The sequence below is a fragment of the Chiloscyllium punctatum genome, chromosome 46 (assembly GCF_047496795.1).
Source record: "Chiloscyllium punctatum isolate Juve2018m chromosome 46, sChiPun1.3, whole genome shotgun sequence".
Taxonomy (NCBI): domain Eukaryota; kingdom Metazoa; phylum Chordata; class Chondrichthyes; order Orectolobiformes; family Hemiscylliidae; genus Chiloscyllium; species Chiloscyllium punctatum.
The window spans coordinates 46505540-46517549 of record NC_092784.1 but is presented as its reverse complement, the minus strand read 5'-3'; the positions used below and the strand labels follow the sequence as shown (position 1 = coordinate 46517549).

General features: G+C 50.9%; 1 protein-coding gene across 1 annotated transcript in view; it reads right to left on the bottom strand.

Moving 5' to 3' along the window:
• The window catches only part of LOC140467909 (podocan-like protein 1), a 259427-nt gene extending 249444 nt beyond the window's left edge, over positions 1–9983 (bottom strand). The window contains exon 1 of the mRNA XM_072563983.1: positions 9955–9983. The gene's annotated coding sequence lies outside the window, so the exon portion shown is untranslated. The remainder of the gene's footprint in view (positions 1–9954) is intronic.
• Positions 9984–12010: the final 2027 nt, after the last annotated feature.

Below are 12010 nucleotides of genomic sequence, written 5' to 3'. Positions count from 1 at the left end.
TGAGCTGTAATCCCTGTGTGTGTATCAGTGAGCTGTAATCCCTGTGTGTGTGTATCAGTGAGCTGTAATCCCTGTATGTGTGTGTCAGTGAGCTGTCATCCCCCTGTGTGTATCAGTGAGCTGTACTCCCTGTGTGTGTGTATCAGTGAGCTGTAATCCCTGTGTGTATGTATCAGTGAGCTGTGGTACTTGTCCAGTGTATGTGCTGAGTAGTTGTGCTGTTTTTTATGTTAGCCCCTGTCTCAGCTGTAATCTCCTCTGGCACTCTGGGCTCTGTGCACTGTTGTGTTTACTGATTATAAATTCTGACCAGTTTCCTGTGGTCATTGTCTTCCACCTGTTTTTTGTGATCCATCCCTTGTGTCCTGTTGAGTTTGTGATAATAATTTTCCTTAACTATTAAACCATGTCCCCTTGTTCCGTCCTTCCCTCCAGTCAGAATCGTCCTTCCCCATCCACCTTATCAGGATCATTCAGGATTGTGTACACTTCACTTCATTATTGTCAACAAATGTCTGAGTATCACCCATATATCGCTGCCGATTCTCACCGCAGTGACATTAGTGTTTGATGTCCTGGCTTGGCTGTTTTGCCTGGATACACAAGACAATATCATCTTCACTCTCCCCTTCCCCTGCACCTTTCCCTGCAACATTGGAATTCCTCTGCTCTTGTGATCTCATCAAAGCAGTGCTACGCGCTCTGATGACACAAATCTAGCAACATTCAACTGCAGAAATAATCAGCTTGACCCTGTGCTGTTGGACAGCTCAGTGCTTAGCACTGCTGCCTTACAGCACCAACAACCTGGGTTCAATTCCCCCTTCGGGTGACTGTCAGTGTGGAGTTTGCATGTTCTCCCCCCCCCCCGAGTCTGCGTGGGTATATTTATAGGGACACAAGGACTTTAGAAATAGCAGGCTGGGGTGTGGAGGCCATTCAGCCCCTTGAGGCTGCTGCACCAATCAGTGATGGTCTTTTACTTCGACCCCATGCCCCTGACCTATCCCGAGATGTTTTTAATCCGTGGGGATCCCTCAATCTCTGTCTTGAAGGTACTCAGTGACGGACCCCCCACAGTGCTCAGGGGGAGAGGATTCCGTACACATGTACATACATGTGCACTTACATATACAGACATGGATTGGTGTCCTATGAAAAGTTATAGTTTTGCCCTGACCCAATCGATTCTGCTATAATGTGGGGGTGGCACGGTGGCTCAGTGGTTAGCACTGCTGCCTCACAGCGCCCAGGAACTGGGTTCAATTCCCGCCTCGCGCGACTGACTGTGTGGAGTTTGCACATTCTCCCCGTGTCTGTGTGGGTTTCCTCGGGGTGCTCTGGTTTCCTCCCACAGTCACAAATGTTTGCAGGTTCGGGTGGATTGGCCATGCTAAATTGTCCGTAGTGTTCAGGGGTGTGTAGGTTAGGTGGATTAGCCATGGGAAATGTAGGGATAGGATAGATCTGAGTGGAATACCATTTGAAGGGATGTGTGGACTTGAGGGTCTGCTCCCACCTTGGAGGGGATTCTATGCCACCTGAAATATAACCAATACTACTAATGTCAATAGGATACTGTCTGTATTGGTACCTCCATAACCAGCAATGCCAATAATGTAATGAAAGTTAAAAATCACCCAACACCAGGTAATAGTACAACAGGTTCATTTGGAAGCACTAGCTTTCGGAGCACTGCTCCTTCATCAGGTGGGTGTGGAGTATAAGATCATAAGACATAGAATTTATAGCAGAAGTTTACAGTGTGATGTAACTGAACAAACTGAGCTTGCTGTTAAGTCTTTCACCTTTCGAACGGGTTACCAGTTTCGGTTCCTTAATGGTCCTGCTCCACACCCACCTGATGACGGAGCAGTGCTCTAAAAGCTAGTGCTTCCAAATAAAGCTGTTGGACTATAACCTGGTGTGGTGTGATTTTTAACTTTGTACACCCCAGTCCAACATCGGCTCCTCCAAAAGCAACATAATTAGTATTACTGACAGCAAAACCAGTAATACTTGTGCCATAACTGATATTACTGACACCACAACCAGTAATACTGGTGCCATAACTGATATTCGTTAACGTATTCGTCAACATGGCTTTGTGCGTAGGAAATTATGTCTCACAAACTTGATTGAGTTTTTTGATGAAGTAACAAAGAGGATTGATGAGGGCAGAGCAGTAGATGTGATCTATATGGACTTCAGTAAGGCATTTGACAAGGTTCCCCATGGGAGACTGGTTAGCAAGGTTAGATCTCATGGAATACAGGGAGAACTAGCCATTTGGATACAGAACTGGCTCAAAGGTAGAAGACAAAGGGTGGTGGTGGAGGGTTGTTTTTCAGACTGGAGGCCTGTGACCAGTGGAGTGCCACAAGGATCAGTGCTGGGTCCTCTACTTTAAATTTGTAGATGACACCAAAATTGGAGGTGTAGTGGACAGCAAAGAGGGTTACCTCAGATTACAACAGGATCTGGACCAGATGGGCCATGGGCTGAGAAGTGGCAGATGGAGTTTAATTCAGATAAATATGAGGTGCTGCATTTTGGGAAAGCAACTCTTAGCAGGACTTATACACTTAATGGTATGGTCCTAGGGAGTGTTGCTGAACAAAGAGACCTTGGAGTGCAGATTCATAGCTCCTTGAAAGTGGGGTCACAGGTAGATAGGATAGTGAAGAAGGCATTTAGTATGCTTTCCTTTATTGGTCAGAGTATTGAGTACAGGAGTTGGGAGGTCATGTTGCGGCTGTACAGGACATTGGTTAGGCCACTTTTGGAATATTGCGTACAATTCTGGTCTCCTTCCTATCGGAAAGATGTTGTGAAACTTGAAAGGGTCCAGAAAAGATCTACAAGGATGTTGCCAGGGTTGGAGGATCTGAGCTACAAGGAGAGGCTGAACAGGCTGGGGCTGTTTTCACTGGAGTGTCGGAGGCTGAGGAGTGACCTTATAGAGGTTTATAAAATCATGAGGGGCATGGATAGGGTAAATAGACAGTCTTTTCCCTGGGGTGGAGGAGTCCAGAACTAGAGGACATAGGTTTAGGGTGAGAGGGGAAAGATATAAAAGAGACCTAAGGGGCAACTTTCTCACACAGAGGGTGGTGTGTTTATGGAATGAGCTGCCAGAGGAAGTGGTGGAGACTGGTACAATTGCAGCATTTAAGAGGCATTTGGATGGGTATATGAATAGGAAGGGTTTGGAGGGATATGGGCCGGGTGCTGGCAGGTGGGACTAGATTGGGTTGGGATATCTGGTCGGCATGGACGGTTTGGACCGAAGGGTCTGTTTCCATGCTGTACATCTCTATGACTCAATGACATTATTACTCACATCAAAACCAGTAATACTGGTGCCATAATTGATCTTACTGACACAAAAACCATTACTGCTGGTGCCATAGCTGATATTACTGACACCAAAACCAGTACTACTGGTGCCATAACCGAAATTACTGACAACAAGCCAGTAATATTGGTGCCATAACTGATATTACAGATACTATAACCAGTAATACTGGTGCCATGACTAATATTACAGACACTATAACCAGTAATACTGGTGCCATAACTGATATTACAGACACCATAACCAGTAATACTGGTACCATAACTGATATTACTGACACTAAACGGTGCAGGGACCATTACACCACCAGTAACCAGTGGACCGGCTCCTGTTCAATGCCTGTACAGAGCTACCATCTTTGGATGACATTTAGCAACAGCGCTTGTTCTGGTTCTGAGTGACAATCAGCTTGATCTTAGCCGTGCCGACTTGGGGGGGGGGGGGGGGGGATGAGGGGGATATCTCAGGACCTGGCCACGACTGAATACCTGAAGGTATCTTTGATAGCACCTCTCCACTGGTGCCCGGCAAAAGGTGTCCAAATTTTACGGATAATCATTGCTGCCCGGCAGCCCATGACCTCAGGGTCGGGTTCGAGTTTTTGCTCTTCTCCGTCGGCCAAAGAGGCACATTAGAGACAAGAACAGAATCCATGTTTGTTTGGAAGATATGGAACATTATCCAGGATACCATCATTGATGGAGGAGAGAGGCAGTGCTGAGGGACCTGGATGTTTATTCCCCTGAATGGCTCATATTTTCAGGCATTTGGAGGAGGAACACAGAATGTCTGCAGTGTGGGAATCGGCCATTTGGCCCATCAAGACCATGCCAAAACTCTGAAGAGCATCCTACCCAGAACCACCCCATTACCTGGCATTTTCCATGGCTCATCCTGCACACTATAGCATGGCCAATCCATCCGAACCCACACAACCCCATAACCCTCTGACTAACGCACCTAACACTATGGGCAATTTAGCCTGGCCAATCCACCCTAACCTGCACATCTTTGGACTGTGGGAAGAAGCCGGAGCAAACCCAAGCAGACATGGGGAGAATGTGCAAACTCCCCACAGACAGTTGCCCGAGGGTGGAATTGAACCTGGGTCCCTGGTGCTGTGAGGCCACAGTGCTAACCACTGAGCCACCGTGCTCAATGAGTGCTGCAGCTCTCCACCACTCCACCTGGTCAGAGAGAGCTTTGTACGGGGACGGGGACGGGTGGTGGGAGGGTGGGGAGGTAAGATTGAGTGTCCTGGCCACTCTCGATGGGGGTCCCCAATGGTACTCTTCACCAACTGAATGGGACCTAGTGGGAGGCAGGGGGGCCCCCACCCCTTCAGAGTGGGTGGCGGGGGTGAAGCGGAAGAGGCTGAATCCGAAACCGTCCCCAGCCCACCCCCGTTCCTTGGCGTTGTGGGTCAGTGGGTCCAGGGTGGGTCCCGCACATTCTGACATGCGTAGGGCAGCGTTTTGGAGGGTCAGGTGATCTCCCTCCCACACCCCGACTTTGCCTCTTGCACACTCGGTGTTCTCACTGCCTTCCTGAGTGAGACCCGAGACTCCCATGAGTCAGCAGTTGTCTTCGGTCCCTCAAAGGGTATCCCTCATTTCCCGAGAGGCTCCCGCGACATCCGAACCCCGGGTCTGGCATCCAGTGAGTGAATGGGATGGCCTACCCAGCGGAGTGCGGGTGTGTGTTCACTCGGAAACTGGGCTCCATGCCAATGCTGGGTCGTATGGTGGCTCAGTGGCTAGCAATGCTGTCTCTCAGACCCCAGGATCGATTCCAGCCTCTGTGTGGAGTATGCACATTCTCCCTGTGTCTGTGTGGGTTTCCTCTGGGTGCTCCAGTTTCCTCCCACAATCCAAAGATGTGTAGGTCAGGGTGGATTGGCTGTGCTTAATTAACCATGGTGTCCAGCGATGTGTAGGTTAGGTGCACTGTTCAGGAGTATATACAAGATAATAGGATAGGAACACACACACACACAAACCCACACACACACATACACATACACAGGTAAGCAGGTACACACATACACACGCACACACACATATACAAACATCCTCACACAGAGGTACACACACACACACAAAGACATACACACAAACCCACACACACGCATACGTACACACAGACACATATACAAACATCCACACACAGAGGTACACACACACACAGACACACACACACACAGACACACACACACACATACACACACACAGACACACAGACACAGACACACACACACACAGACACACACACACACATACACACACACAGACACACAGACACAGACACAGACACAGACACACAGACACACACACAGAGACACAGACACACACACACAGACACACACACACACACACACACACACACACACACCCTCCATTGTGGTGCTCAGGTGGACTCTTCGGTTCCTCTGGAAGGAGAAAGTGAGGACTGCAGATGCTGGAGATCAGAGCTGAAAATGTGTTGCTGGAAAAGCGCAGCAGGTCAGGCAGCATCCAAGGAGCAGGAGAATCGACGGTTCGGGCATAAGCCCTTCTTCAGGAATGAGGAAAGTGTGTCCAGCAGGCTAAGATAAAAGGTAGGGAGGTGGGACTTGGGGGAGGGGCGTTGGAAATGCGATAGGTGGAAGGAGGTTAAGGTGAGGGTGATAGGCGGAGTGGGGGTGGGGGCGGAGAGGTCAGGAAGAAGATTGCAGGTTAGGAAGGTGGTGCTGAGTTCGAGGGTTGGGACTGAGACAAGGTGGGGGGAGGGGAAATGAGGAAGCTGGAGAAATCTGAGTTCATCCCTTGTGGTTGGAGGGTTCCTAGGCGGACGATGAGGCGCTCTTCCTCCAGCCGTTGTGTTGCTATGGTCTGGCGATGGAGGAGTCCAAGGACCTGCATGTCCTTGGTGGAGTGGGAGGGGGAGTTGAAGTGTTGAGCCACTGGGTGGTTGGGTTGGTTGGTCCGGGTGTCCCAGAGGTGTTCTCTGAAACGTTCAGCAAGTAGGTGGCCTGTCTCCCCAATATAGAGGAGGCCACATTGGGTGCAGCGGATGCAGTAAATGATGTGTGTGGAGGTGCAGGTGAATTTGTGGCGGATATGGAAGGATCCATTGGGACCTTGGAGGGAAGTAAGGGGGGAGGTGTGGGCGCAAGTTTTGCATTTCTTGCGGTTGCAGGGGAAGGTGCCGGGAGTGGAGGTTGGGTTGGTGGGGGGTGTCTCTTTCCAATCTTCCCACTTCCTCCAAACCAAAGGAGAAGCCATGGGCACCCCGCATGGGCCCCAGCTATGCCTGCCTCTTCGTTGGATATGTGGAACAGTCCATCTTCCGCAGCTACACTGGCACCACACCCACCTTTTCCTCCGCTACATCGATGACTGTATCGGCACTGCCCCGTGCTCCCACGAGGAGGTTGAACAGTTCATCCACTTTACCAACACCTTCCACCCCGACCTCAAATTTACCTGGACCGTCTCAGACTCCTCCCTCCCCTTCCTAGACCTCTCCATTTCTATCTCGGGTGACTGAATCAACACGGACATTTACTATAAACTGACCGACTCCCACAGCTACCTAGACTACACCTCCTCCCACCCTGCCCCCTGTAAAAATGCCATCCCATATTCCCAATTCCTTTGTCTCCGCCGCATCTGCTCCCAGGAGGACCACTTCCAATACCGAACAGCCCAAATGGCCTTCCCCCCAGACGTGATCGACGATGCTCTCCACCGCATCTCCTCCACTTCCCACTCCTCCGCCCTTGAGCCCCGCCCCTCCAATCGCCACCAGGACAGAACCCCACTGGTCCTCACCTACCACCCCACCAACCTCCAGATACATCATATTGTCCGTCGTCATTTCTGCCACCTCCAAACGGACCCCACCACCAGGGATATATTTCCCTCCCCTCCCCTATCAGCATTCCGAAAAGACCACTCCCTCCGTGACTCCCTCATCAGGTCCACACCCCCCACCAACCCAACCTCCACTCCCGGCACCTTCCCCTGCAACCGCAAGAAATGCAAAACTTGCGCCCACCCCTCCCCCCTTACTTCCCTCCAAGGCCCCAAGGGATCCTTCCATATCCACCACAAACTCACCTGCACCTCCACACACATCATTTACTGCATCCGCTGCACCCGATGTGGCCTCCTCTATATTGGGGAGACAGGCCGCCTACTTGCGGAACGTTTCAGAGAACACCTCTGGGACACCCGGATCAACCAACCCAACCACCCCGTGGCTCAACACTTCAACTCCCCCTCCCACTCCACCAAGGACATGCAGGTCCTTGGACTCCTCCATCACCAGACCATAGCAACATGACAGCTGGAGGAAGAGCGCCTCATCTTCCGCCTAGGAACCCTCCAACCACAAGGATGAACTCAGATTTCTCCAGTTTCCTCATTTCCCCTTCCCCCACCTTGTCTCAGTGAAATCCCTCGAACTCAGCACCACCTTCCTAACCTGCAATCTTCTTCCTGACCTCTCCGCCCCCACCCCACTCCGGCCTATCACCCTCACCTTGACCTCCTTCCACCTATCGCATTCCCAACGCCCCTCCCCCAAGTCCCTCCTCCCTAACTTTTATCTTAGCCTGTTTGGCACACCCTCCTCATTCCTGAAGAAGGGCTCATGCCCGAAACGTCGATTCTCCTGCTCCTTGGATGCTGCCTGACCTGCTGTGCTTTTCCAGCAACACATTTTCAGCTCCGGTTCCTCTGGAAGGCAGGCATACTAATGGTCTGTCCAAACCCCCCCCCCCCCAGGGGAAACACCAACATGGACCCAACAGTGGGCTAACCCCTTCCAAAAGGGAATTGAACTGAACACTCTGCTTTTCATGGTGAGAACATTTTGTCCTTTCCTGTATTTGGTACCGAAATGAAAGGGGGGGGGGGGGGGGGGGTAGAGGAGAGTGAACGTACTGAGGCTGCACCCTCAGCTCTCATCATTGTCTTGTTGTTGGACGGCACCCAAGATTATGATGTACTAGGCCGCTGTCCAGAACAAGTTATCTTCAGATCCGAATGAATAACTCAAGTTTCAGGTAACAAATGTAGACAAAAATGGGACCCTGTGACCTCAAGGGCAAATCAGCATCTTAACAACCCTTCCCACAATCCTTCACGGTTCAACATAATCCTGTATCATCTTGTCGAACCGACAGATCAATGCAGAACCATCCTTCCCATGCCCATGCAAATGCAGGTGGCTATGGGTTCATCTGTTAAAATAACAGGCAGAGTTATTCCAGGTGAATGGGTTTAAGGATTAAAGGCTGGATTCTACTCGTGTTTGAGGGGAGAGATAAGGGAGTACTTTCAACAAAACCTGATTGGGAAAGGCAAATGAAGACAACAGCGTGGGCCTGAGAGATTCCCAAAAGATCCACATTGGGGCCAGAGAGATTCCCAACGGATCCACACTGGGGCCTGAGAGATTCCCAATAGATCCACACTGGGGCCAGAGAGATTCCCAACAGATCCACACTGGGGCCTGAGAGATTCCCAACAGATCCACACTGGGGCCAGAGAGATTCCCAATTTATCCACACTGGGGCCTGAGAGATTCCCAACAGATCCACATTGGGGGGGTGAGAGACTCCCAACAGATCCATACTGGGGTGTGAGAGATTCCCAACAGATCCATACTGGGGGGTGAGAGATTCCGAGTTGATCCACTCTGGATCCTAAGAGATTCCCAGTTGATCCACTCTGGATCCTAAGAGATTCCGAGTTGATCCACTCTGGATCCTAAGAGATTCCCAGTTGATCCACACTGGGGTAAATGTGACAGAGTGGACTGCCCAGTTCTAATGATTATGAGAGCTGCATTTGTATAGAGCCTCCACATGCAGCAGATGCCCTGAAGCAGTCCTTCTGAAGTGCCGGTCCTGCTGTAGGATAGGAGAGGACAGCAGCTCATTGTCACCCGGACAGCAAGGTGAGACCCAGCAGGGCCTCTCTTTTACTGATAGTACCTGAGGGGCGAATGGTGGCCGAGACACTGGAGTAAACTCCCCTACCCTTCCCCTAACCAGCAGTACGGGATCTTGCTTTGCCCTGCGTTCCACAGAGCACAGGAAGAACGAACATATTTGCAAGTGCAGCCGTCTCTCGGCACTGTGCAGGGATGATCAGGCTGGTTTATAGGCCCCGTGTTCCACGATGTTTCAGGGTTAGCTTCTTTCGAATGGACAAGCCATCATCTCGGCCTAGCCTGGCGTCTCAGCCTCCCTATCCTTTGATAGTGGGGAGGACGGTGCGGGGGGGGGGGGTGGGGATGGGGACAGCGGGTAGTGAGAGTGGGAACTGTGCCTGCATCCCCTTGGCTGACAGTGCTCCCTCAGAAGTTGTGAAACGTATCATGGAGTCATACAGCACGGAGACAGACCCTTCGGTCCATCTCGTGCATGACTGACCCCAGGTCGCACAGGCAGGCCCCAGAACACATTTGATCCGCTCTGGACATTTTAACTCTAAACCTACGAATTCGGAGCGGCCTGTTTATGTTTCAGATCCCAATTCCCATTGACCCCAATAACCTCTGACCCCTCCCCACAATAAAAGGGTCACTCGATATTCAATGCTCACCTTCCACCTTCTGACGCAGACAGTGCCAGAAACACTCCGCAAGGAAACAATTGTCCTCCACCCGATCCGAGAAGCTCAAACCCCAATTTAAAACGATGTTGATTATTGGTATCCATCTGAAAAGGCAATGTATCCAGATTATTTTGCCAAGCGAGAGCAATGGGAGGGGCTGTGTCTCATGAGTTGGGAGAAAGAGGTGAAGCAGCTGAAGCAGGAAGTGACTGATAATCCTGAGAGCGAGGTTCTTCCCCCCCCTGCTCGTAAGGAGGGTGATCTTCCTCCACTGTGGTGGAACAGTGTCACAAGACCCCGTGAACGCCCAACATCGACACACATCAGATATTCTGAACAGAAATAAAATCATCCCAATGGGGTCATCAGGAGACTGTTTATCAAGAAGTGGTATCGACACCTTTTCAAAATGTTTCTGATGATGATAATAAATTTGATGAAGTCTAATAAATAGCTGAAATTTTAAAAAATGATGCTGAATCTCAACCCTGCGCCGTGATTAACAGAAAGCGTTCCGACAGCACTGCTGGCTTCGGCAAGCTGTACGACAAATGTGGTTGGAATCGTGACTCCTTTCCCATTTGAGGGATCGTTTGAGAGTTGCGATGAGCTCCCGCACCACTCCCAATTCTCGCCTGTTGCATTAGTTAGCAGGGTGACACGACACGGCTCTATCTCTGAATTCGCAATTGCCTTGAAATTTCCCCTTGAAGGTAACCAGCACCATCGCCACCACTCCCTACCACCCATCCTCCCCTCCATCTTTCAAAGGAACCAGACATTGGACGAGTAAATCAGGAGAAACTATTATAGCTGGGATTCGGGATGCCACACTCACCCAGAGGGCGCCAATTCCTCATTCCGATCAGAGACCAGACTTTAAAATTTCGTATCTGAGTGAGTGTGCATGGCCGTGGCTATGTGCGAACATCTGTGTGCGTGCGTGTTGAACATGTGCATGTTGTATGTGCACAACATATAACATATACAACTGTTTGTTGTATGTCTGGAGCAACAGATGCAGTGGATGACGTGTGTGGAAGTGCGGGTAAGTCTTTGATGGATGTGGAAGGCTCCTTTGGGACCTTGGATGGAGGTAAAGGGGGAGCTGTGGGCCCAGGTTTTACAATTCCTGCGGTGGCAGAGGAGGGTGCCGGAATTGGGGTGTGGGCTGGTTGGGGGGGGGGGGGGGGGGAGGGGGGGGGGGGGGGGGAGCCTGGATCTGACAAGGAAGTTGCAGAGGGAATGGTCTCTCCGGAATACTGATAGGGATGGAGAAGGAATTTTTTTACTCTGGTGATGGGAGCCGTTTGAAGGTGTTTCTACTGCATCCGTTGCTCCCGGTCTGGTCTCCTCTACATCAGGGAGACAGGACGCCTACTTGCGGATTGTTTCAGAGAACATCTCTGGGACATCCGCGCCAACCAGCCCCATCACCCAATGGTTGAACACTTCAACTCCCCCTCCCACACCACCAAAGACATGCAGCTCCTGGGCCTCCTCCATCGCCAAACCATTACCACCCGACGCCTGGAGGAGGAATGCCTCACCTTCCCCTTCGGAACTCTCCAACCACACAGGATCAATGTGGATTTCACCTGCTTCCTCATCTCCCCTCCCCCCACGTTATCCCAGTCCCAAGCCTCCAACTCGGCAGCTGCCTCTTGACCTGTCCATTGTCTTTCCCACCTACCACTCCACCCTCCTCTCCAACCTATCACCTCTTCCCCCCCCAACCTTCATTTACCTATCACACCTTCAGCTACCTTCCCCACCACCACCCCCACCCCTCTCCCATTTATCTCTCAGACCCCCCCATGGCCCACAAGCCTTGTTGCTGATGAAGGGCTTATGCCTGAAACGTCGATTCTCCTGCTCCTGGGATGCTGCCTGACCGACTGTGCTTTTCCAGCACCACTCTCTCGACCCTGATCTCCAACATCTCCTGAAGTATGTGTCATGTGTACCTGTTGTATGTGCATATTTGCCTGTTCTGTGGACATGTTGCACGTGTGTAATATGCACATGTGGATGTTATGAATAC